Below are 26,014 nucleotides of genomic sequence, written 5' to 3'. Positions count from 1 at the left end.
TAACGACATCATGTTTCAAAATGTTTTCATCAGTAACTTTAATAAAATTTTCAAATTAGGTAGGTATGCACTGCATACTGTGCAGTGATAGTGATAAAAAATAACTGTAATCTAAACAACCTTTGGAGGAAAGTTTGCAGAGGTGCAATTCGGTAGAGGTCGCTCCAAATAAAACTCCTAGATAACTAAACACACAGAGTATATTCCAGTAACACGTATATGCACTTCGTACACGGATTTATCCGTACAGGGATAACAGCAACTAACTGTTTTTATCTTGGATTCGCAGGTTGCGCCCTGATTGACAGTCTCGCGAGCGAGAGACCAGAAGAGCGTGGGAAAGCCGGCTGTCACTTATAACAGGCCGTCTTCTCCTCCTTCTTTCTTTGTCGTGCATAGCACGCCACAAACCTTATACCCATGAATTGCAACAACATATTTGGTCAGTTTCGGTGTCACTAAGCTTTACACTACATACTGATACTTTACTACGTTGTTTTCAGCCATTTAACTGATCGTTTTTTTTTTACGATAAATCACGTTTGAACGCTCGTTGCTTCATAACGCAACCGAATATTTGATCAGGTTTTACGCTACTGATATGAGAACAACTAGTACTTACCTAATATAACTTACTCAGCCATTTACCTTATCATTTTTTTTGGTCATGATAACTGGGTTTTCAGGCGCTCTATACAGAGGACGCAACTACTTTACGCAGGCAGACCGACATATTTGGCATCAGAGAGTTGCTCTTTATCTTGTCAATCTAAAATAAGTCATTTTGGATATCGTTACCAAAAATGTCGTGACCTCCTAATCTACAGTAGGACGATGTTACTTTTCAATTATGTGACTGTTAACCTATATACAAAAAAAAATCAGCTCGTTAGGGTTCCGTTTAAGAGTTCTGTAATCAAAAATTCTTGGTTGACAATTTGAGCCACGTTGCGGCACCGCGCCGCAAAAATCGGCAGTGGTGCCACTGCCGATTTCAGCGGCGCGATGTGTTTCGGCCCTAAGGGCGATATCGTAATTTTCATATTCGGTGAGAAACTGAAAACTGAGAATGGAGTGTATAACTTCGAACTCGCGAAAAGTTGGAGATTATCATTGTAAGAGTTACCAAGTGGTTTTCCGATGAAACTTTAATGGTAATATGTCTTTATAAGAGTTCAATTTTTCTTAAGAGGGTGACTAACAAAAAAATCAAATATCGCCCCTCTCTCTTCAAACTCACGGGCGTGAAGAGAAAAGGGCGATGTCCTTTCATATGCCAATTGCCAGGTGAAAAAAGACGACACGGAATCATCGCAAAGTAAGTTTTTTCTTAATTACTCGATAAATATACAACATTTTAAAATCCGCTAGGTCAGTTTCTCAATGATATAATTTTATACAATGTGTTAAAATATTTAACTTAGTGTGATGCACGGTTATGGAAATATATATGCAGCAGAATTCTGCCGAACCGAAATTCTGCGACTCACAACTCACAAATTACGCTCGTTTGGTCGGCTAAGCCAAACGAGCGTAATTTGGCGTTCGGAACACCTTATTTCATATGGCGTTCGGAACACCTTATTTCATTTGGCGTTCGGAACACCTTATTTCATTTGGCGTTCGGAACACCTTATTTCATTTGGCGTTGGGAACACCTTATTTCATTCAGAGTTCAGACTATATTTTGAGATAAAATATTTCTAACTAGCTGTTGCCCGCAAATTCGTCCGCGTGAATGTATGTTATTAAAATCGAGATTTACAAAATTTAACACCCGTCTACGACTATTTTATTTGGATCTATATAATACACGACATTTTTAATGCACCACGAAAATAAACTATAATAATAAAAATTGTAACTGAGCTAGGTATATCTAAATTAATATTGGAATTTGTTGTGTTAGACTGTTGCCAATAATAATGATTATGACAAAAACGCTTGAAGGCACGGATTAAGTTCCTATAGCGCTGTCCACGATATCACCGTTGTATGCGACATCAGATTTACACTGTAGTAATTTATCTAGTATTTTAGTTCTTTCGTCTTGGCAGAAAAAACTCTCCCAGAGAACATAATGAGAGGTTTATTCAAATATACTGCCTTCGGTCGTATATAATACATATTCTACCATTTCTACCTATGTGCTCGACCGATGCTAGTAACTTAGATCCGTAAAGTTTTACTTTAAAGTTTCCATGGCCTGTAACGAATTGAGATACGCAGTGGTCAATATTCATCCAGGGTTTGGATAATCGTTTACGAATATTAAGAAAAGTTTTAAAGATCGACCTTTGCGAGAATTGGTAATCACTTTGGTTGTCGTTGTAAATTTCGAGGAGTTTCTTCAATTACATTATTTATCAAGTCACCGTTTTTACCGTAGTTAACCAAAGGGTACGGAACCCTAAAAACGGGACTGGGAATTTAAGGGGAGCTCCCATACAAAAACACAACTTTTGGCCTATTTTTTCTCTATAACGGTACGGAACCCATCGTGCGCGAGTCCGACTCGCACTTGACCGATTTTATTGTAAACATGGTATCAAATTCGGGCAATCTATACAACAAAAAAAGAATTTTGAAAATCTGACCACAAACAGCAAAGTAAACAAAGTAACTCCCCCTTTTTTGAAAGTCGGTTAAAAAAAGTATCTAAGATGTTGACCAGGGATGTAAGGTATCATCATGCCAAATTTCATTGAAATCGGTCCAGCGGATTCAGAGATTAGCCTGTCCAAACAGACAAACAGACAGAGAAACAAAAATTTCAAAAACAGTTAAAATGTGTTCTATTGCTTTTCTAACATGCCCCTGACTCGTTTTTTCAAGTTTATTTTCAATGTACAAAATATTTTTGCAAAAGTGCTAAAAGGCGTGAGTATAATATAATGTTTTATTTTCGCATTTCATATATTATAATTTGACTAATTTTTCTCCAGCGGTAGCCGGCTGGCGATAACAATTGAAAATCTATTGTGCCTGCGATACCCACGATGGAGGTGCTACTCAGCCTAATTTAAAGTTGGTATCAGCCTAACTGGTAAAGTTACTACATAACGACCTACTACTGGTGTTTAATATTTTTGTCCCCCGCGCTGGGGGAAAAATATGGGTAAAAAGTAAAAACTCTCACGGGATAGTCATATTCTGTTCTGACCGACCATATGTAAGGAATATGACGAGAACTCCCAAAACAATAATCTAATGGCTCTCCTGACTTCTCCATTATTCATGCTCCAAAAAGTCAATTCTACCCCATCGCGATACACAAAAAAAATAATTTATCACACTCCAACATTCTAGTGGTGTCATCTAAAACAATGTCTTGCGCTTACGTTCAGACTACGACATAAATTCAGATCGAAATTATTAAATTCTGTGTTGTTTTTTTTTTTTATGAAAGAAGGGGGCAAACGGGCAAACTGGTCACCTGATGGAAAGCAACTTCCGTCGCCCATGGACACTCGCAGCATCAGAAGAGCTGCAGGTGCGTTGCCGGCCTTTTAAGAGGGATTAGGGTAATAGGGAAGGGTAGGGTTGGGAAGGGAAGGGAATTGGGCCTCCGGTAAACTCACTCACTCGGCGAAACACAGCGCAAGCACTGTTTCACGCCGGTTTTCTGTGAGAACGTGGTATTTCTCCGGTCAAGCCGGCCCATTCGTGCCGAAGCATGGCTCTCCCACGTATATGATTTATAATTTACAAGTTTAATATACTTGTACTAGCTGTCCCGGTGAACTTCGTGTCACTTTAAAACTTTCCCTGGACTTCTACGAATATTTTAAGACTAAAATTAGCCCAATCCGTTCAGCCGTTTTCGAGTTTTAGCGTTACTAACTCAATAATTGAAAATCCATTTTTATATATATTAGATTATAAAGCTTATAATGTGCCTCAAAAGAAATTCTCGTTTTATTATATAAAAAACTTACACAGTAACCTACGACTTCGAGTATATAAGAGGGTTTGTTGACTTCTGATAGATATCTGATACAATGAAAATGTTATATTTTAGGTACTAAAACACCTGTATCGTGTATAGTATTTAAGTTTGAACGCACCATAATCAGAGTCACTAATTTGTATACAGATTACAGAAACTCGGAGCCTAGTTAAATAAGGTAATGTTTTGTAGCTCCGTGATTGATCACTGATCAACTGGCCTACCGTGGTTTGACTAACAAAGCGAAAACCCGCACCTTGTTGTTTGTAGATATCTAGGCCTATACCTTGTTTATTCGCTATTCGGTGTGTGTGATGTGGCTCCTGGTCTATACGGTGGCTCGTTCTATATAGTTCCCGAACAATTAGTCTTTGTTAAATGTTAGTACAGTATAGAACTCGCTTAACACGATCGGGCGCTCCTATACAAAAACACAATTTTCGCCTATTTTTCCTCTATAACGTTACGAAACCCTTCTTACGCGAGTTCAACTCACACTCGGGCAATTTTTTTTTAATATTTATTAATTTATAAGTAAGGTCATACGTAACTTATACAACCGTAGTATTTTAGTGTGAACTCGCACAACCAAGGAAGCCCGCGCGAAGATTGGAGATGTTATTGGCATGTTGATTGATCGAGGACATGAAAAATTATGGGGAAAGTGTATTAATAGTTGGGGTATGTGGGGCAGGAAAATATGTAGTGGCCACTCGCAATAAGCAATCTGTGTCGTCGAGCCGAATGGACGAAAATTGATTTTCTTAAGACATGGCTGATTTAGTATTTGTCGATCAGATGTGTTTTTAAGTAAATAAGGAAAGAAGTAAAAAGGAAAAAAAATCATACTGATATCTATATATTAATACGTGAGCCAAAAACTTTGTATCCCTTTTGACGAAAAATGGGGAAACGTAGGTGAATGAAATTTTGCACAGTTATAGTTTATATGGTGAAGGAGTGCATCGAGATAATATTACTATGAAATTGTACTTCTATCATACATTTTTTTAACAAATAAAACATTACACACACTACAACACACATACTAGGAAATTTTTGAGTGACAAGCCTACATACGAATTATACTCTTTTATTTATGGTTGAAGTCTGTTGACAAGAAGGTGACAAATTGAAAATGGATCATAGTTTTTTTTTATTGAATCTGAGATACTAAATAAACAATGCTTATACGGCCAGTCTGAGATCAGCTGAGTCCCAGAGACAAGAGTTGAAAAAAATAAATGATAAAGTCAATATTTTTTTTACAAAATATAGGTAGTAGTCCTAAATGAGTCCTAATGTCGTTGAAACTAAGGTCGAATTTCGACCATTGGGCGATCTCTAGTTATTACAAATGCGAAAGTGTGTCTGTACTCTGTCTATCTGTCTGTCTGTTTACCTACGACTCTCGAGACGTTGATATATACTAATATATTATACTAAAACTAGGCAGTTCTGAAAATATTACATACATACGGGTCGAATTGATAACCTCCTTTTTGAAGTGAGTCAAAAATACAATTTAAGTACCTAGCACGTAAAAAGTTTTATGAAATTGCATTAACCCTACCTCAGAAAAAGTTAATAATTTACCTTACCTTTCATTCACTTTATGAATCTGTTATAAAAGTCAAACTATTAACTTAAGCAAGTAACATTATGCGTTGAAACTTGGCTTTGCGCACATCGTGAAGGGTCGCAATGGGGTGAGCCGCATTTGAGGCACTTTTTATGACCCATCATCGCACACTCAGTCATAAAACTTGTATAGAAAAATGCGGCCCTGTCCGCAACGACTCATCACAATGTGTCATTGGGTATAAATAATATTATGATAAAGCTGCCGCATAAGGTTATACAAACCTTGAACTGACGTCACATGTATATCTTCCGATAAAAGTTAATCCTAACATAATGTTGCCGTAATAGAATTTTATATTAGTTTCATACTTTGTAGGAAATTGTCTTTTCTATATTTTATAGTGCTAAGCTAAATAGTGTTTTAAAATGTGATAAAGGATCGTCCATAAAATGTGTGAGAACTTTTTGAAGATTTTTTGTACTAAATTTTACGTACATAATATATATCTCAGAATCGGCTCCAACGATTTTCATGAAATTTGGTATATAGGGGGTTTCGGGGGCGATAAATCGATCTAGCTAAGAATCATTTTCAGAAAATGTCTTTTTATTCGTGTTTTATCGATAATCGATAAACTGAAAAATATGACTCTTCCAGACATCTATTGTCGAATAATAATACTATTTTGTATGGCAACTACTTGTTTTAACGACCACTAGATGGCGTTATTAAGTAACACGAAGTCAATGAGTGTTTGCTATACCGAGCAAAGCTCGGTCATCCAGGTACCTACTTATCTTTAAACGAGCAATTCTTGTATACCTACATAATAAATATATAATTGGAATCTCGGAATCGGCTCTAACGATTTTCATGAAATTTAGTATATAGGGGGTTTCGGGGGCGATATATCGATCTAGCTAGGAATGATTTTTAGGAAATATCATTTTATTCGTGTTCTATCGAATACCGAGCGAAGCTCGGTCAAATAGCTAGTAATATTTTATATCCCATCAAAACAGGTAACAGTAGTTTCAATGCAACAAAATTAATCTTAACAATATGATATCTAACATCTCTTGCGAAACCGCTGGGTTTCCAGTAGATTAATTTAATACAAGCAATACAATATGAATATGTATCAGATATCTGTGATGTACAGTCCATAGCCAAATAATAATACCCTACCATGCGATATCTATGCGGTACTGTTAAGGGCATAACAGACGTGTCTTGAAGTGAAAATATCTTTAGTGGCGTTTTGAGTTCTATACAACGAAAACATATGTTAGACTATCGAATCAATGATTAATTATCATACTAATAATATTATAAGGGCGAAAGTTTGTGAGTTAAACAAAATTTGGCAAGGACATAGCTGACATCCTGGATTAACACATAGGCTACATTTTACTTCGGAAAAAAGTCTGATACCTTTGGGAAAGCCTTCTTTTTAGCGGAAAAGAATTAGCGAAAATCATCTACTGTTAATTTACACAATTTACTTATACTAAACACCCGTAGGTAACACCGCAGAGCACAAGTAGTAATATTATAATCTTATATGTATATAAAAATGGATTTTCAAATGTGTTAACGCGCTAAAACTCGAAAACGTCTGGACGGATTGGGCTGATTTTAGTCTTAAAATATTCGTAGAAGTCCAGGGAAGGTTTTAAAGTGACACGAAGTTCACCGGGACAGCTAGTATTATTTAAAAAAAGCGATTTTACCTAATAGGTACTACAAGTATTGACTCAACATTCACCCGAGTGAACCCTTGATGAAAACCGTCTGTGCCCGCCTTAACACCTTACACAGAACAATATTGTCTTACACAGTTTGCACAAACACGTAAACTACTGACGTAACATAACGTGGAGTTACGGTGTGCCAAGGAAACGGGCAATAGAAGTGATGGAGAGTTCCGTAGTTTCACCACAACATAGAGTGGCTTCACAGATAATACAGAATCTACGGGGTATAACAAAACGAAGCGAAAACTCATTAGGGTGTGTGTGCCCCTTGTATAGAGTTCACTGTGAAAGTAGCAGCGCTGAGAGAGTTACTTTTGACTTTATATTTCTATAAGAAACAGCCCAACGTCATGAATTTGCACGTACATTAATTAAGATAGATAGATAGATACTTTATTGCTCACATTAAATTATAGTACCTGGATGACCGAGCTTTGCTCGGTATAGCAAACACTCATTGACTTCGTGTTACTTAATAACGCCATCTGCTGGTCGTTAAAACAATTAGTTGCTCACAAAATAGTATTATTATTCGCCAATAGATGTCAGGAAGAGTCACATTTTTCAGTTTATCGATTATCGATAAAACACAAATAAAAAGACATTGTCTGAAAATGATTCCTAGCTAGATTTATCGCCCCCGAAACCCCCTATATACTAAATTTCATATATATATATATATATACCTATATATATATATATATATACAAGAAGATATAAGATACAATTTTTACATTGATTTAGTGAACTAATCTCTGCAAAAACTTTCGACTGATTTCTGAGATGTGGTAAGTTGATACGAGTACATTGTTAAACGTAACAAATAGTAGGCAGAGTATCATAATTAGGCCGGTTAATTTGTTTTGAACTACCAATAACAATAACTTGAGTCTTATTGGGATTGATTATCAAGCCATGGCCTTGGCTCCAACGTAATATGGTTATTATTCAGCCACTATCGCAGACTTTAAGACATTGGCTTCTTTCACACACACACATATTATATTATCTAGTTTCATTCTTGGAAAAACGTTGTGTGAAGTGAAGCGTCCAAAAAGCTCAGGCTATAATGCTTGCATTACCAAGGTAACAATCATAGTTCTCCATAGCCCAATAAACCCTACTATTCCATCAAAACTTCCTACGGTACCCTAAACATATTTCACGATAAAAAACAAAATATGTAAGTCATCTTTCATGTACAGACAAGCTGAAGTCAGGAAGCGTTTAGCCTACTTCAAAAGACTGTATGACGTATGTAGAGCTGTACAATAATTTAGTTAAAGGCCTTTGCCTGTTGTGTAATAAGTATTCTTCATCTATGTTTATCATTTTTAAGAACATTTACATGATGTTATGGATTCATGCGAAATATTTGCAAAAATTAAGTTAAGAACAGTTTTCTGAAAATTTTACTAATATCAATGTAAAGTTTTTCTGCCCGTTATATTTTAATGCTCAAACTGCTGAAGCAATACTACTACATATTTCTAACACTGCAACTACAGTCAAATTAGTCGAAATAAAAGTTCTTCAACCTTTCTTTCGACTTAGTATTTTCGAGTTAATTTCCTAAATTAAAATTGACTAGGTAGCCCATAACTTCGCAAAACGGAATTCATTTAGGGCCTGTTTCACCACATCCTGATAAGTGCCGGAAAGGCTATTCACTACTTAACTTGACAGATAGAGTGTATGGAAAATCTGTCAAATAAAATGTGCAAGCTATCCGGCACCTTAACAGGAAGCGGTAAAACAGGCCCTTAGGGTCAATTTATAATAGCGCAGAGTCGAGGAGTCAAATTCGCAACAAGTCGAACGAATGCGCGCGGATTCGCCGGAGTGCCTACAGTGATGACGTGCTTGTGTGCGCTTGGATGCGCGAGAGAGTATTCTCGCGCATCCAAGCGCACCAAAAAGCGGTGGTCAAGCGAATTCGTGGAAGTGCGAAGTGCCTTTTTAGATTCTCAGAAGTAATAATATGTGCGTTAACGCTTTGGACTTAAGGTTGAATAATTAGTTATGTTCAGTTTTAATAATTCGCTTCCATGCGTTTCGACTCTGCGCTAGTATAAATTGACCCTTAATGTTTAAAATTTATCACGCGGACTCGCAAATTATAAAGTTAATATATCATCTAAATCAATTTAGCGTTTTAAGCGTGAAGAGGTAACACACAGACACACTTTGACTTCTATATTAATATCAGTATGGTTGGCCAAACTTCTTCCTCATCACCTGTCCATGCGCTCTTGATGACAAATTACAGATTATTCGACAGTAATTAATTATTAATGTATGATAATTTACACTGTAATAATTACTATTAATTATTACACTTGACTATCACCGCGTTAAATGGCGACTGCGTCATACATTATCATAATATCATTATTATGTATCGTAATACAATTTGCTAATGTAATTATTCAGTTCTAATATTATGTAATAATCTGTTTCAGCCGGGATTCAAACCTGCGAGTTGCGTCCTAGGTTTCTGGTAATCACTAAGCTACAGTATTCGTTATTTAAGCAAAATGAAAGTTATTTTTATCTTGTGAAATTTAATTAAAATAATTATTTTTTTATTTATTTATTGGTAACTACCTAACCTATACCTTTGTTTAGCGCGCGGAAAGATATCTCCCTTTTTTGTACCGCCGCGCCCATGGAAAGTGTATACCATTTCCTGTGGCATTCCCGGTGTGCAATCCGTTTTTTTTTTATTTGGGATTATACGTTTCGGTCAAGTAAAGTTTTCAAATTCCTCTTCCTCCTCCTTCTCCTCCTCTTTCCTTCCTCTCCAGTTTCCACGAGCTACGATAAAGTTGTGTGCGGAATATATTTGGTAGGTATACTTAGTAAAGTATTTGTATAAGTATATATCAATTAATAAATTTAAAAAAGTAATTAAAGAACGTTTGTATACTATACTGTCAAAGATTTCCTAAACGATAGCACATCTTGGGAGTAGGATGGCTGCTTGCAAGGCTGCTTCTACATTTATTATAATGTGACTTACAATTGTGTATTCATATTGTACAGATTAAGTTATTTACATTGTAAATTTTATTTTTTTAAAAGACAAATTTTCCACTTTTTTACTAAAAAGTGGCCCCGTGCGAGTTTCTTACGCCGGTTCTTCTCGCCGGGTTAGTTCCCGAACCGGTGGTAGGCAACATGTAGTTCAACGTTCTGAAAATATTTGATTCAAATTTATTCAGAAATAAAACAATTTTATTTATTTATTTATTTATACGTCTTATGAAAAATTAAAAGACTGTTTGTATACACACAGTGAAAGCCTTTTAAAGTAAGGTAATACGATATAGTTTACTCGAATATTGTTACTAATTTGATAGGATAGTAGTGTTGGATAAGGCTGGGTTTTTTCAATTACAGCGAAAACTAAAAGTTCTATTGAAAAGTTTTGCCTAAAGCAATCACAAATTGCAAACGCGGCTGTTTGAACTACAATTTCAATTGAAAAGTCTACCGTTCTATATATTCATCATCAATCCTACTTAGTCAAGTTGCATTCGATAACGACAGAAAAGATAAAAATAATGGTATAGGAGTAGGCATCGCAAGCGCGGCTAGATTTTTCACAAAAACCAATAATTAAAAATTACACAAAGTAACTTAAACTTTTTCCTTTAACTTTTGCTTTTATATGTTTTATTCCAGGAAAATTAAACATTATGTCTGCTTAAGTGTAGTCTACGTGTTTAGCTATCAAATGCGGTATTTTTTTATGTTCATAGGATATTTATCTACATGAGAAGTACAGGTCAAATTAGTAAAATAGCCCTATATAATAAAATGGCTGCTATTTTGCAACCGTGAGAGAGAGAGAAAAAATAAGAGCCATTTCGTTGATAAAAATGCCATAATTCGTAACTAGTGTCTAGAACAGTGTTTCCCAAACTTGTCGGAATCGCGACCCATCTACAAGAAAGTTTAAAGTTCGCGGCCCATCTTGTGTCATGAAGACAAAAAAGCAGCGGTATGTTGCTATCGCAGCATTTACCTGTTAAGGCGGGGATCAATCTCAATCAAAAACGATAACCTTGCACACAACCAAAGACCAAGCGTATACGCATCGCAATAAGATTCATTTTAGCTTAGCATAAAATTGTAACAACAAGGGCGGGTCTTCTCTATTTTTCATGTTTTTTTTAAATATCTTTGGAAATAAATATTATGAAACAAAATTGTTCGGTTAAAGAAATTTTAATATACATTTACTAACAATTTATTCAAATAAAATGTATAATTATCCTAGTTAATACTTATATTTCGATGAAATAGAGTTTTTTCGGAGGTGAGTTTGTAAATTAATTACAGCCAAAGTATTACGTTTTATTAAAATGTTTACGGTTTAAGGTATTTTGAATATTGTGCTTTATATCTCATATTTTTTAACACTTCGTTATTATATTGGAACTAGGTAAACCGGGAGTCACGGAATAACAAATTGGGGTTTATCCTCGCCTTAACTCTTATCGTAGTTCACCACCATATTATATCATCATCGTCAGCCTTACTTATAATTACGTTAAATTACGTTTGCGTTCGAATGCCCCGCCCCCGTCCCGCACGCACCCACGAGTCACGACGACGAACGAATGAGTAAAATGACAATGGAACGAGTACGACAATCGTCCATAATCAAAATCTACCCGCGACCCACCAGTGGGTCGCGACCCACACTTTGGGAAATACTGGTCTAGACATAATATTGTATAAAATTCTTTCACACCACATTGTCCGAATTCTGATCAGAAACAGTTGAATTTCGCAAGACCGCCACCCCGCACACTATCCGAAATATAGTTCGAGCTCACTCGGCTCAGTACAAAATGTAAGAGACATAGCGGACGTTCAACTGCTTCGTATCAGAAATTTCGGACAATGTGCGGCCGGGCTAAGATGTTCACATTAAGCCCGGCCGCGCATTGTGCGAATTCTGATCAGAAACAGTTGAATTTCGCCGGACCGCCACCCCGCACACTATCCGAAATATCCTTCCGGCGAGTTCGAGCTCACTCGGCTCAGTACAAAATGTAAGAGACAGTCCGCACATTTTCTGATCAGAAATTTCGGACAATGTGCGGCCGGGCTTAGCAATTCCTCTCAATCAATTCAGCAATTAATGGATTGTCAAAATTGTCAAAGTAAGTCAAATACTTAAGTACGAATTACTAGACATGAATTGCAAGCATAGTGACCATTTTGCGATTTAAAAAAAAAGCATATTGTGATTCATTTTATGATTCACCAAAGAGACCATTTTAGCCCCACAGTTATCTATTAAAATGCTTCAGAAAGTGTAACTTTGAGCCTTAACTCCTATTGATTGTATCCATTCCTGTGAACATGAATTTTGAATGAACTCAGACTGTCTGAAACTTGTTTACGCGGTGGAAATATTTGTGTTAATATATCGTTTAGAAATATATTTCCAGTAGGTATATAATAATAATAATAATACTCCCCACACCGGTTTCGGTGACGGTGGCCGGTTTCATTGAAACCAGGCCAGGTACGCAGGAGTAATTTTATAGTGCCCAAGTGTGTGCGCAGTACTTGTGTACTGCGCACACACTTGGCACTCTCTATTCCTTTTACTCTCATAATCCAGTGGGACGGAAGACCGACACGACTGGCGAGAGATCAGGCGCAGGACCGACTTTTTTACATGCCCATCCGACGCATGGATCATCTTACTTGTCAGACAATCAGGTGATCAGTCTGCATTGTCCTAACCAAACTTGGAAATAACATGTTTCCAACGCGGGATTCGAACCCACGACCTCCGGAGTCGAGAGCGACGCTCTAACCACTAGACCACGGAGGCGTTCGCCCAGTAGGTATATACGGTATTGCGGTAGGTTCTATCGCACCCGGGACTCTGCCGTTTTAGTGGGCAGACTACGCAGGAGTCCCACATACCCCGGCCGATATCCCAATTTGCCGGGGATGCGTAAAGAATTTCCCCATGTTAAAAAAAAGGTATATACGTTAATACTTAAGGTAGGTAAAACTTAATTTAAGGCCTAATCAGTTTAGTCTTTTTTTTTTTTTCGTTGGGGAAATGCGTTTACGCATCCCCGGCAGTCTGGGGAGGGCTACCGGGGTATGTGGGACTCCCTGGGGGCGGAGGGCCGCGCCCGGGCATACCCACTAAAACCCCAACGGTGTTCCTACTCTTCCGCTTAAGGCAGAGCCACGGGATACGCGGAATACACAACCGCGACCCTGCCAGCGGATGCCTCTAAAGGCTTCAGTGCATGGCTGTTAGGCCTACACTTTCACTACAACGCGATGCGCGGAACACTTAGCGCATCTAATCAGTTTAGTCTAGGAATAGTTTTACATAATATTCTGAGTCTGACAGATGCGGATAAGACAGAACCACTGCAGCACTCGCAAATCCGCTGCGCTATAATTCGTATATCGTGCGGGGAACCTTGGGCCTCAAAGTATCTCCATACATACCAATTTTCAGCAAAATCCGATCAACGATTTGGGAGCGAAGAGGTAACAGACACACATTTCCGGATTTATAATAATAGAACGGATGATTTGTGACTCGAATCCTTTTGAACTTTATTAAAAATGTAATTAAAAATATGTTTTTTTAATAAAATAATGGGGCAAACGATCAAACGGGTCACATGATGGAAAGCAACTACCGGTGCTCATGGACACTCGCAACATTAGAAGAGCTGCAGCCCCCTTAGACAAAGTATCTTTCGTTAAAAACGATGACAAAATTCGTTCGACAACTAATTTCATCATCATTTTTTACGAAAGGGACTTTGTCCACGTGCCAATGATCCTTGTACGGCTGTAGGCGAGTAATTAAAACTCCTCCGTGGGCTGTTTGCCAAAACTTTTCACAAGTTCCGAACACGTGTCGTAATACCAATATAACTTCTTTAATATTAGTAATGTTACTATTATGCATTAACTATTATATTATTTTTTGGTAAAAACTGGGCTCCGTGCGTTTCTTACGTCGCCGGTTCTTCTCGCCGGGTAACTAACCCGGCGAGAAGAACCGGCCCAAACCGCTGGTAGGCACCATGTAGACTTTCTGAAAATTTCAAAACCACCCATTTCCTTTAAGGCAGATATAATAGGGAGGGTTCTTAGCAACAAAATAACAATTCATCATCCTCTGAACTGTCAGCGCATCGGTCATCCGTCCTTCCAAGTTCCAACCACAGTATAACAGATAATATTATACAGTATACCATCTGCATACTAGCCCGTTCGAATCGACCGCACCCACACATAAACACGATTTCAGATAATTTGAAGAAGAAAAATAAGCAATATCACCACACGCGCACGTTTAACTGTCTCATGCCCGATTTTTTACAGTTTTTCTATTCACTTGCGCTTTTTATTGACTAATACAAAAACGGTAACTTATCAGCAGCTCTGTTAAAAATATAAACTGCTGTTGAAAACTTTCAGAAATCGGTCATCAGTGTTGAATGTTGACTGACTGAGTTACTGCATAACATAATACAGTGTAACGGCCGTTTAGAGTTATTTTACCCGGGCTGGTTTGAAAGTGATCCTTCTGCCATTGGAATAAAGGTCATGGCAGAGGTGAGCTGAACGATACTTAGTAGTATCGGACTCCTTAATCGCTCTCTTCCGGGACGTGTAGTCAATTGTTTTATTATTGAAGCTACTTGGAAGATTCCAATACCTCTACATTCGTTTGAGAGAGACAGTAGGTTGGGCAAAGGCCCATCTAAAGAGATTGGGCATTCCTATTATAATTCAAACCGCAACGCGACGCGTAGATGCATTTCTAAATTTATATGGATTTGACAGATTCGCAAGACGTCTCACGCAATTGAAATCTGTCAACACATAAGCTGAGGTTTGGTCGAGTATCGATTCGTCCTGAACATAGTGTAATATCTTTCTTTAAATAACTTCAGATAAAGAAAAAAAATTAAAAAAATACGCAAATATGTCACAAATCGAGATGACGAACTCTGTGGCTCAATAATTGGTTGAGTGTGTGGCAGCTCAAGCCGGGGGTCGCGGGTTCGAATCCCGCCGACGCGACGGAACAAAAAATTTTCAATGTTCCTGGGTCTGGATGCGTATTAAATATGTGTATGATATAATAAAAATCTTAAATAAATGTATAGTATAAAATATTAAATATATTTCCGTTGTCTGGTACCTGTAACACAAGTCCTTCAGGTACTTAGCACGGGGCCGGACTGACGTGGTGTGAAGCGTCCATAGATATTATTATATTATTTATATTATTAATTATTAATTTTTACAAAAAGCACAATTTTTTGCTTATTTAAGCTCTATAACGGTACGGATCCCTTCGTATGCGAGTCCGACTCGCACTTGGCCAATTTTTTGTATCAAAATCAAAATCTTACTGCGGTTCACAGACTACATCTACTTACCAAGTTTCAATAGTAAAGCTCTTAATATAGTTTCGGAGAAAAGTGGCTGTGACATACGGACGGACAGACAGACAGACGTCATGACGAATCTGTAAGGGTTCCGTTTTTTGCCAATTGGCTACGCAACCCTAAAAAGGGGCGAAATATATTTTTAAGTTCATAATTACCACTTAAATTACACAGTATAAAATTAAGGCGTCATCCCCCTCATATGACGGGCTCACTGACATATTATAAACCTCAGACCCTCCCCGGTAAAGTATAACTTAACTTAATTAGATGCCGCGGCCGGCTTCAAATACCTTGTGAATATAAAGTAGTAGACTAAGGCCCGTATTTTTGGTCAGTACTTAAGAAGCGCCTCGGCCTCAAGGAATGTTTCAGGCTCTGTGATTGGTTGGCTGTCAAAATTTGGACCAATCACAGAGGCGAACCGCGCCTTGAGGCCGAGGCGCTTCTTAAGTACTGACCAAAAATACGGGCCTTTGTATAATAAATATTTTACGTTTGTTGCGTTTTCAGGCGAATACTGCAACCGACTATCATTATCCTAGATAGTCATGTTTTTAAGGTATTAGAAGTTTAGAATCTAAAGACACTTTTTATTTAAAAATAATGCACTAGAAAATGATTGCCAAAAATATCAATATAATATTATTATGTAAGCACTAAGAAAAGGTTTTTCAAAATTACACCCTCAAAGGAATCAACTCTTTCTTTTCCTCTTTTTTCTTTCGAAGAGTCCTTTTTCCCGTAGGCGAAGTCGCAGGATAAATAAATATAAACAGGAAAGTTTGCAATGATTAAACTCAAAAATTATATGCCGATTCCAAAAATTGTTCACTATTGGAAAGCTACATTCACCCTGAGAAATATTTTTTTTTATGAAATAAGGGGGCAAACAAGCAAACGGGTCACCTGATGGAAAGCAACTTCCGTCGCCCATGGACACTCGCAGCATCAGAAGAGCTGCAGGTGCGTTGTCGGCCTTTTGAGAGGGAATAGAGTAATAGGGCAGGGTAGGAATGGGAAGGGAAGAGAATAGGGGGTAGGGAAGGGATTAGGGTAGGGGATTGGGCCTCCGGTAAACTCACTCACTCGGCGAAACACAGCGCAAGCGCTGTTTCACGCCGGTTTTCTGTGAGAACGTGGTATTTCTCCGGTCGAGCCGGCCCATTCGTGCCGAAGCATGGCTCTCCCACGTATATAGGTTATAATTATGGCTAGAAAAATTAGGGATCCTTACTAAAACTTAGCTAACGTTATTCAGGGTGTAACAAGACGAGTCCTAAAACGTTTTTCGTCGATAGAACAAAAGTAATATTATGTTCTACAATATTAAAGAACTTATCAACATCTATAAAAAAATCTTATGTATATCCTTGCAAAGCTGGGACGGGCCGCTAGTAACTTATAAATATACGAATGTAATATAATAATATTCTATTGTTACGAAGCGCGTTGGAAGTTTGGCTTTAAGGAGGAAAGTCATGAAAAACTAATATTCGTATGGAAAGTCTTATCGACATAATCATAAAGATAGCCAAAAGTCGGACAGCGAGTATTAAACTCTATTCTTTTCTGTGTCATCAAAAAGTGCCGGGGTCTGATTCTCAAAACTTGGATTTCGCTTCGATTACAGGCTACGCGCGAGCGAAACAACAATATATTGTGTGCTCAGTTGCCCACGAGTGAGCCAGTAACGCCTCTGTGGTCCAACGGCTTGGAGCGTGTTTCTTTAATTGGAGATCATAGATATTTTGTTCCCAGCGTTGGTAAATACAGCCTTGGATTGGCCCTAAAGACTACGTATGGGGAGACGGAAATAAAGTGGCCCACTCTCATAAAAAATACAATTTGGGCACTGGGTAAATGTTGTTTCTTAGTTTTTGAAAGTCCCACTGGCCACTGGGCTATGATAATAAAGATAGAGATAGTGCTCTTGTGAAATTAATGCGCTTACACTTGATAAAAACGCTTCTGCGTAAATGGCCTGCTATCAACAAATTGGCCCCCATCATTGAAACCAGGCATTATTGTGCGCGGGAGTGATCCAGCTTGTGATATTCGAGGCCTGAGAATCGGACCTGTGCAAGGCGAGTGTTTTTTACGAGGGTACTTTATGGAGGTCAGATGGAGGACTGATCCTAGATTATGAGACATCAGCGTGAGATGTCACTGTAAAGACACACTTTAACAGCCCAATCCGGCTCTACTAATATGTATTTTTATTGCTTAAGGGTCATTTCACATTGCAACGTAACGAGGTAATGTGATTTTTTTAATGCAACTTAAAAAATTAACGTTTTATTTACAAAAAACTATATATATTATCACTAGATGACGCCCGCAACTCCGTTGCGCCAAAATTCGTTTATTGCATGGATACCGTAAATTTTTCCGAGATGAAAGTGTCCTGTATCCTTTCAAGGGACCCAAAGTATATCTACAGCAAATTCCAGCAAAAAAACCTCTTGAATTTTCTTGAATTTCGGCGCAAGCGAGCGGGCGTCCTCTAGCACTAGTAGTACTTCATTGTTATTTCATTTCGAATCCGTCTATTTTCCACAGAGCATTTTCTACCCCTCTATCGCGAGGGAGCAAAATATTTATTCACGCGGCGAACCGCACCGCAATTACTTAAATTAAAGAATGTTTCGCTTTCGATCAGACAAGAGAAACCTTTTAGCGATCTCTCAAAAGCCGATGCCGTAAAGAAAATTAGTCCGACGAATTTCATACAAAAATAACAACGTTAACTTGAAAATATTGTGGTAGATTTTCTTGAGTATTATGTAAATTTATTGCTAATAACGCTGTCCACTTTAGGTGGAATTAGGTTACCTAGTGCTACTTGATTTTCTCGAGAATATTGTGGGCAAAACTGTTTTCCTGCTCAATAGTTACTTAGAGGAAACCTTCTTGGAAAGAAAATTACTTCGTAGCTATTATTAGTTACAACTTACAGTTCTTCGTAAAATTGTTAATTTATTTTTATTTCCTTTTAAATGTGCTTTTAAATTTGCTTTTAGCAGCCTTAGCAGATGGTTACATGTTTTATTCATATTGCATCGACAAGACGACGCGATGCGTTTTCAAACGAGCCTTTCAAAAATAGAATTCTAAATTAAATCTTCTCGTGTATTGAGTAAAAATTAGTTTTAAATTATTATAAATAGTAGTTTAAAACGCGCCATGTGGCATCGCTCTAAAGTTATCATGTAATTAAAACTTGAATATTTTGATAGTAAAGTATTTCTTCTTTCGGGTCGAAAAATCACATATTTGATAAGAAACTACATAAAAACAAAGTAAAGAAGTATTACTCGTAGATTGATACTAAAAGTTTACGTACAAATGTTCATTCCACCTAAGTCCTAACAATCTGTTTCGTAACTACATTATGACAAGAAATCTTTGTTTTTGATTACTTACTGAAATACATAAAGTTTGTTGAGGCTAAACGACATTTGTTTTCTATTTCGTTCGTCCGACGATCATGTTAATTTTACACGACAATAGATAGACAATTTCATTAACTATATCCCTGTTTGAATTTTTTAGATCAATTTTCAACTAAGATATGTAAAAAATAGGATTTTTGTGCGATCTCGGCGACGCGTCAAAATGTATGGACAAGGTCGTTTGCTCGGGGGATGGAATTAAGTCCTGATGCCAAAGTAATGCACGCACGTCTGGACTTCAGTTTAGTTGTTCTAACACTAATCCTAGATACAATATTTTACCTGCTACATACACACTACAACCGATTTAACTTTTGCTCCTATGTTAACCTCGAATTTAATACATGAAGTAAATATTTACATATTTTCAAAAGGAGCATCACATGCCCATGAATCAAGATTCAAGTCCCACAAATACGTAGTCCCATGTTAAACTTTTCATAACTTTAGTTATGTAAGATTGCAGCCTTTCTATAACTTGTCGGACACTGAACAAAGCCGCGAACCCCAGATTGTTGTGATTTATGAGAAGAGGTCCAGGGAAAGAAATACGAATACAGATGATATCTAAAACCACTGCCCCGATGTACGCGGCACGCAGACGAGCGGCTAAGGGTCAATTCACATTGCACAATACAAAATTGAACTTTATTTAGAAGTATATTTACAAGATAAATGCCTATTCATCAACTCAACGGTTCACTATGAAAGACTTTACAAATATTTTTGAATTATTTTGTGGCGTTCAGGGATAAGACTAAACGTTGGCCATGAAATATCGAAATATGTAGGCAATCACTAAGAAAGGGATTTACAGCGGGGCTAAAATGGTCACATTTAGCAATTCCTCTTAATCAATTCAGCAAATGAATTGTCAAAACTGTCAAACTGACAAATGTCAAAACTGTCAAATGTCAAATCAGCACAAAAATACAGAAGTGAATTGCAAGCGGTGTTGCATTTTGCGATTTTAGAAAAATGAACCATATTATGATTCATATCATGATTCTTCAAAGCGACCATTTTAGCCCCACAGAACTACCTCACTGAAAGGTGAAAACAAAAGAGGAATTAACTTTTGTTTCCTTGGTTATCTAGAACTGGAATAGAGCTATAAATGGAAATAAAATAATCTCTAAAATAATAAGACTCCACTACATAGTACTAGTATTATTAACACTGCCGACTCCTGGCAGCGCTGCCGCTGCTATTCGCCATATTGGAGGTATCGGTCTTAAGCCCCTATACACGATCCGCGCCTGTCCGCATTCGTCTCTGTCAGCGTCTAAACATGTTACGTATTGAGATGGATGTGTCAGTTTCATAACTAACTTTGTCCATTTGTATGTGTTTGTCACATGTCTTGGGTGTATTTTTGTATTCGTATTGAGTCTAAGAGTCTAAACACACTAGGCCGAAGTTACGCGGCGGAAATTCTGCATTGTGCCTTACGCCCGCAATGTATTTTCGATTACCGATGACACATTCTGTCGCGTATAATGTTTGTATGCGTTTGATATTGCGGGCGTAATTATGCGGAATTTCCGCCGCGTAACTTCAGCCTAGTGTGTTTAGACTTAAGACACAAAGGACCTTACTTGAGAAACGGTAGTACTAAGACGGATTGCAATACAGAATATTTGTTTGTGTGTGAATCATTAAGTGAATTGTATAGTATAATATTATGTTTTTGAAGATAGTCGTTTCCCAAATGAACGAGGATCCTAAAGTTTACCGCTCAACAATCAAGCGGCTATTGCAATATAAAGTACATACTTAAATAGACTGATTCGTAGAACAAAAACTGTACGGCGGTCGCCGGACAAGACTGACTTAATAATATGCTTGTTGACAGTAATTATAAGCTATTTAGACTGACTCAAGACTCTGTCGACTGTCGTGTCTAGGGTCAAAGCCTGAAGCCTAAGCTCCAATCTAAAAAACGTAATGGCGGTTACACACGTAACACGATCACACGTAATACAATAAACCAGAAAGTTTACATGCATTTAAATCGAAATTTTAAATAGAGCATACATCACCTACGCTTATATTCTAAGGGTATTCGTGCCTTTTTGTGTCCAACTGAATTCCACTAGAACCCCCGGGACCGGGGGTTCGAGTTTAGTAATTGTCAAGTAAAAATTTAATTTCAAATGGAAAATGAGTTTCGGCCGCTAATGTTCAGGCCAACCTTCATTACCCTCCGATTAAAGTTCCAATCAAGTTTCAGGTAAAACGGACCAATTAGAACAGTTAAGTGACTGTGAAAGACAAATATTAATACTAGATGACGCCCGCAACTCCGTCGCAACAAAACTCGTTCATCGCGCGGGAACCGTACATTTTTCCGGAATAAAAAGTATCATATACTAAAATATGTACTGACATTTAGTATACAGATACTTTGAGATCCGGGAAAGGAAAATCGGTTTAGCTGTTACAATAACAGACAGACAGACTTTCGCATTTATAATATGAGTAGTATGGATAAGGATTTTAGGATAGGCTGTAGCCTAAAATTTTCATGTATTTTTTAACAAAATTGTCGTAATTAAAAAAGTATAAACAGACAAACGAAGTCGTTTAAAAATGGTCACGAGATTTAGTCACATGAAAACCTAAACTGTCAAAATGGCCCCAAAATAACCATATGATGCTCTTCATTTGACTCAGCCTTTGCCTCCACATACTATCTCTAGTATGTCTAGGGCTATGATGAAGAACCATGCCACCAGTTAATGTTATCTGGATGCACAATGAACGTACCTATAATAATAGGTAATCATAGACGAATGCCGTCTGTTCATATTCGTTTGTATTTACTATTTGCCCATATTGGCCATCATGTGGAGACCGCATTTGGGCCTTGTCCTGCGAATAATAAAATATACTATAGAAGAGGTAGTATGTAAAAAAATGGTTCCTCAAATTGCACCTTTAGTTGGTTGTGAAACTCGGGTTGCCTGCGGGTCTAAAATGGTATTCTCAATCAATTCACAAAATGAATTGTCAAAACTGTCAAACTCACAAATTTCAAATAAGTACATATTTAGCTATCTGAATTGCCAGTACAGTGTCACTTTTGCGATTTTTAAAAAATGAATTCATAGTATTATGAATCTCCAAAGCGACCATTTTAGCCCCGCTGGTGTTTGGAACTGGCATCATATTTGAGCGGCTTTTATGTGAGGTATCGTTCTATTACATTATATTTCGATGGTCTTGTCAATGTTCTCAGACAAGTTCCCTAATGATGTTATTTTTTATGTTAATGAGGCTGCTTATCCCGAGGGAGGAGCACAATGAATTAATTCGGAATTCTCCCGACTTATAAGTTTATTTGAGACTTTTATAATTAGACACCAACAAAAGTTGAAGCGTGGGCGTCGCTAAGGGAAAGGTCAATTTTTGTTAAGTTTTTTGCGAGACATCACGAATACAGAAAGAAGGGCAAAAGTTAGGTTCATTTTAAATAATTTACAGGTGAAATAATTGCACAATAGACAGATCACAGAACGAACCAGTAGGCTGAATAAGAGACAATTTAGACCGCAACGTGACGAGGCGAGGCGCGGCGCGGCGCGGCATAAAGTATAGATTTGACAGATTTCAATTGCGTGAGACGTCTTGCGAATCTGTCAAATCCATATTAATAAATTAGAAATGTATCTACGCGTCACGTTGCCAGTGCCAGAGTAGACAGAATTATAGAGTATACCATAGACTTAATATATACTGTCGTATAGACCACCTGACAACCCGAAAATGCGTGACCATTTTCGATCTGTCAATGTGTGCGTGTGCTAGTGATGTATATTTTACTATCGATAGTATAGTATTTTGCTATCGATAGTATAGTCCGTTCGAGTTATTTTACCTGAGTTTCTAGAAATAAATAATATGCAACTTTGACAGATTTGTATTTCAAATTAGGTGTCATAATTCGCTTCCATGCTGCAAAATAAACGGCTTCTGTCCCCCCTAAAGGTGGCTATAGTATCAGACTTTGAGGTGGTCTGGCAGTGAAAAGCAACTGTATAAGAAGAGTGGTACAGAGAAACGAGATTCCTACAGTTATATCGAAGGAAATGAGATAAAAAATCGGCCAAGTGCGAGTCGGGCTCGCGCACGAAGGTTTCCGTACCATTACTTGAGCCCCCTCCCCCTAAATATTAATTTTATTTTATTTTTAGTATTTGTTGTTATAGCGGCAACAGATATACACAATCTGGGAAAATTTCAACTCTCTAGCTATTACCGTTCTCGAGTTACAGCCTGGACTCTGGAGACAGACAGACAAACGGACATATTACGGACAGACGGAAAACGAAGTCTCAGTAATAGGGTCCCGTTTTTACCCTTTGGGTACGGAACCCTAAAAATCAGCTCTATATTTTAGCCAAGTTTAGGTAGACCTTAAAATTGGATACCTCGTAAAGTAACCGCGATCGAATCTCCATATTATCTGCTGGTCGTCTGCTGGTCGAGGTAAGTACCTCTGGTTGTTGTCTTAGAACAATACTAGGTGTTTACATAATAAACAATTAAAAGGTGTCAAGGGACACCCGAATGGAACGAAGTTATTTCTAATGTCCAAAAAACGTGTATACATAATTATACATTATACACTCAAAAACATCTATTGACGCCCAGGAATACTAGCAACGCCCTCTGCTACTACTATGCAGGTACAAATAAAAAAGTGTCTCGAGCTCAAATATCATTCTGTCTGGCCTCCTTTACGCCGAACGCGCCATACGGAACTTCGTTCCAATAATATGTCCTTTCCCAGAACTCTCATTATTACCATGCTAAATTTTCATAAATATCGCTATAGCAGCTTAACCATGACGACATAACATACACACATACTCATTCGTATTATTAGTTTGTATATATTGTTTGTATATATATATATTTTTATATATTATTAGTTTGTATATATATATATTGAACATGCATAATAAAATATGCATGTTCAATAATGCATATTTTAAATATAATAAAATATGCATGTTCAATAATGCCTATTTTAAATATACAAACTAATAATACGAATGAGTATGTGTGTATGTTATGTCGTCATGGTTAAGCTGCTATAGCGATATTTATGAAAATTTAGCATGGTAATAATGAGAGTTCTGGGAAAGGAATACATTTCCCTGGAAAATTGTTGCTGCTAGCAACAGGTAAGTTCTAGGAAATAGATTTGAATGTCAACGAATTTCTAAAAAAGTTTTTCGCTAAAAACTGTTAAAATCACAGCTATATAAAGCCTCGAAACAAAGTCACGGATAATCTGCGAAGGCTTTATTATAATCCAACGCTTTTAAGATTAAGCGCCGAGGTGCTTAAAATCGGTACACAAAATTAATAATTTAAGGCCGTGTTCAAACCAAACTGACTGTAAGCGGCCGAATGTGAGCAGGCTCACTGTGAGCCCCAGTGTGAACGTGATAATAAACGGTACCGAATGTCCGCGCCTACGCCTAGCGTAGTAACGTATTGTCGGTTAGATGCGAACAAAAAAGTGAATATGCATGGAAATACAATAAGCTGCTGGTTTGAGCACGGCCTTAGAATTTAGATATACTTTTTGTAAGCTTACAAAAATTATATCTAAACTAGATGTCCCACGCGGCTTCGCCCGCGTAAATTAGGAATTTTACAGAAACCGTACATTTTCCCATAAAAAATAGCTTATGTCCCTAGTCCCTTGGTGTACTCTATATATGTGCCAAATATTGCCATAAAATTGCTCCAGTAGTTCGTAATTTCTAATATTTCCCGAGCTTTTCCCACATTTTCCTGAGTTTCTTCGGTCGTATTAGTCTTAGCGTGATAATATATTAATAAAGCCTATAGTCTTACTCGATAAATGATCTATCTAACACTGAGATAAGTTTTTAAATCGGACCTGTAGTTCCTGAGATTGACGCGTTCAAGCAAACATACCCTTCAAGTTTATAATATTAGGTAGATATAGATTTTTTTAATTATTGCTTGACAAACTCGAGTCTCGATCTAAAAGACTATGAAATGGTATAATATGGTAGTGATGATGATGATGATGAATGTAATTTGCATAGTAGCATATGCTTTCCGTTCTTAAAACAACGCCGAAACTCCCAAACTTGTATCTATAAAGAATCAGGAGTTCTCTCAGCACCTTCCGAAACACGGTATATCAGGTATACCTCGATGCAAAATCTTACTTGTTGGTAGCATATGCTTAGAATACTTCTCACGAAACCGAAGTCACCACATGTTTCCCTATAAATTTTGAGGAGTTCCCTCGATTACGGATCCTTCATCAGATCACCACTTTTGTGAATATAAAACCAAATTGGGATGATACCCTATATACCAAAAGAAAAATTTTGAAAATTGGTTAACAAACGGCGGAGTAATCGTCGAATATAAGAAAACGAATATAACACCTCCCCATTTTGAAAGTCGGTTAAATTTGTAGCCTATGTGTTATTCTGATGTATAAGCTATATTATTCTAAAGTTTCATTAAAATCCGTTCAGTAGTTTTTGCGTTAAAGAGTAACAAACATCCATACATCCACACATCCACACATCCACACATCCACACATCCACACATCCATACATCGAAACAAACTTTCGCCTTTATAATATTAGTAGGAAGTAGGATAATTCCAAAAGACATAAATAATAGAGCAGGTGGTGGTTTTACGTAAAGTGACATAGACAAAGAGACGAACACTTCCTCTTCCCTCTCATAGCTGTTGACTTTTCAATTTGTATGCCATAAGTTTGTTCTTCGAGTA

General features: G+C 37.4%; 1 protein-coding gene and 1 long non-coding RNA gene across 2 annotated transcripts in view; one reads left to right on the top strand and one right to left on the bottom strand.

Annotated features, from left to right (window-relative positions):
* The window catches only part of LOC121730164 (probable G-protein coupled receptor 158), a 193,799-nt gene that overhangs the window by 120,819 nt on the left and 46,966 nt on the right, over positions 1-26,014 (bottom strand). The window lies entirely within an intron of this gene.
* Positions 13,294-24,746, top strand: LOC121730166. Its single transcript, XR_006036073.1, has 3 exons — positions 13,294-13,306; positions 18,580-18,589; positions 24,601-24,746. It is a non-coding gene; the product is annotated as an uncharacterized LOC121730166 (long non-coding RNA).

The sequence above is a fragment of the Aricia agestis genome, chromosome 9 (genome assembly GCF_905147365.1).
Source record: "Aricia agestis chromosome 9, ilAriAges1.1, whole genome shotgun sequence".
Classification (NCBI taxonomy): domain Eukaryota; kingdom Metazoa; phylum Arthropoda; class Insecta; order Lepidoptera; family Lycaenidae; genus Aricia; species Aricia agestis.
The sequence above is the reverse complement of the archived record's forward strand: the minus strand, read 5'-3'. Positions and strand labels throughout refer to the sequence as shown.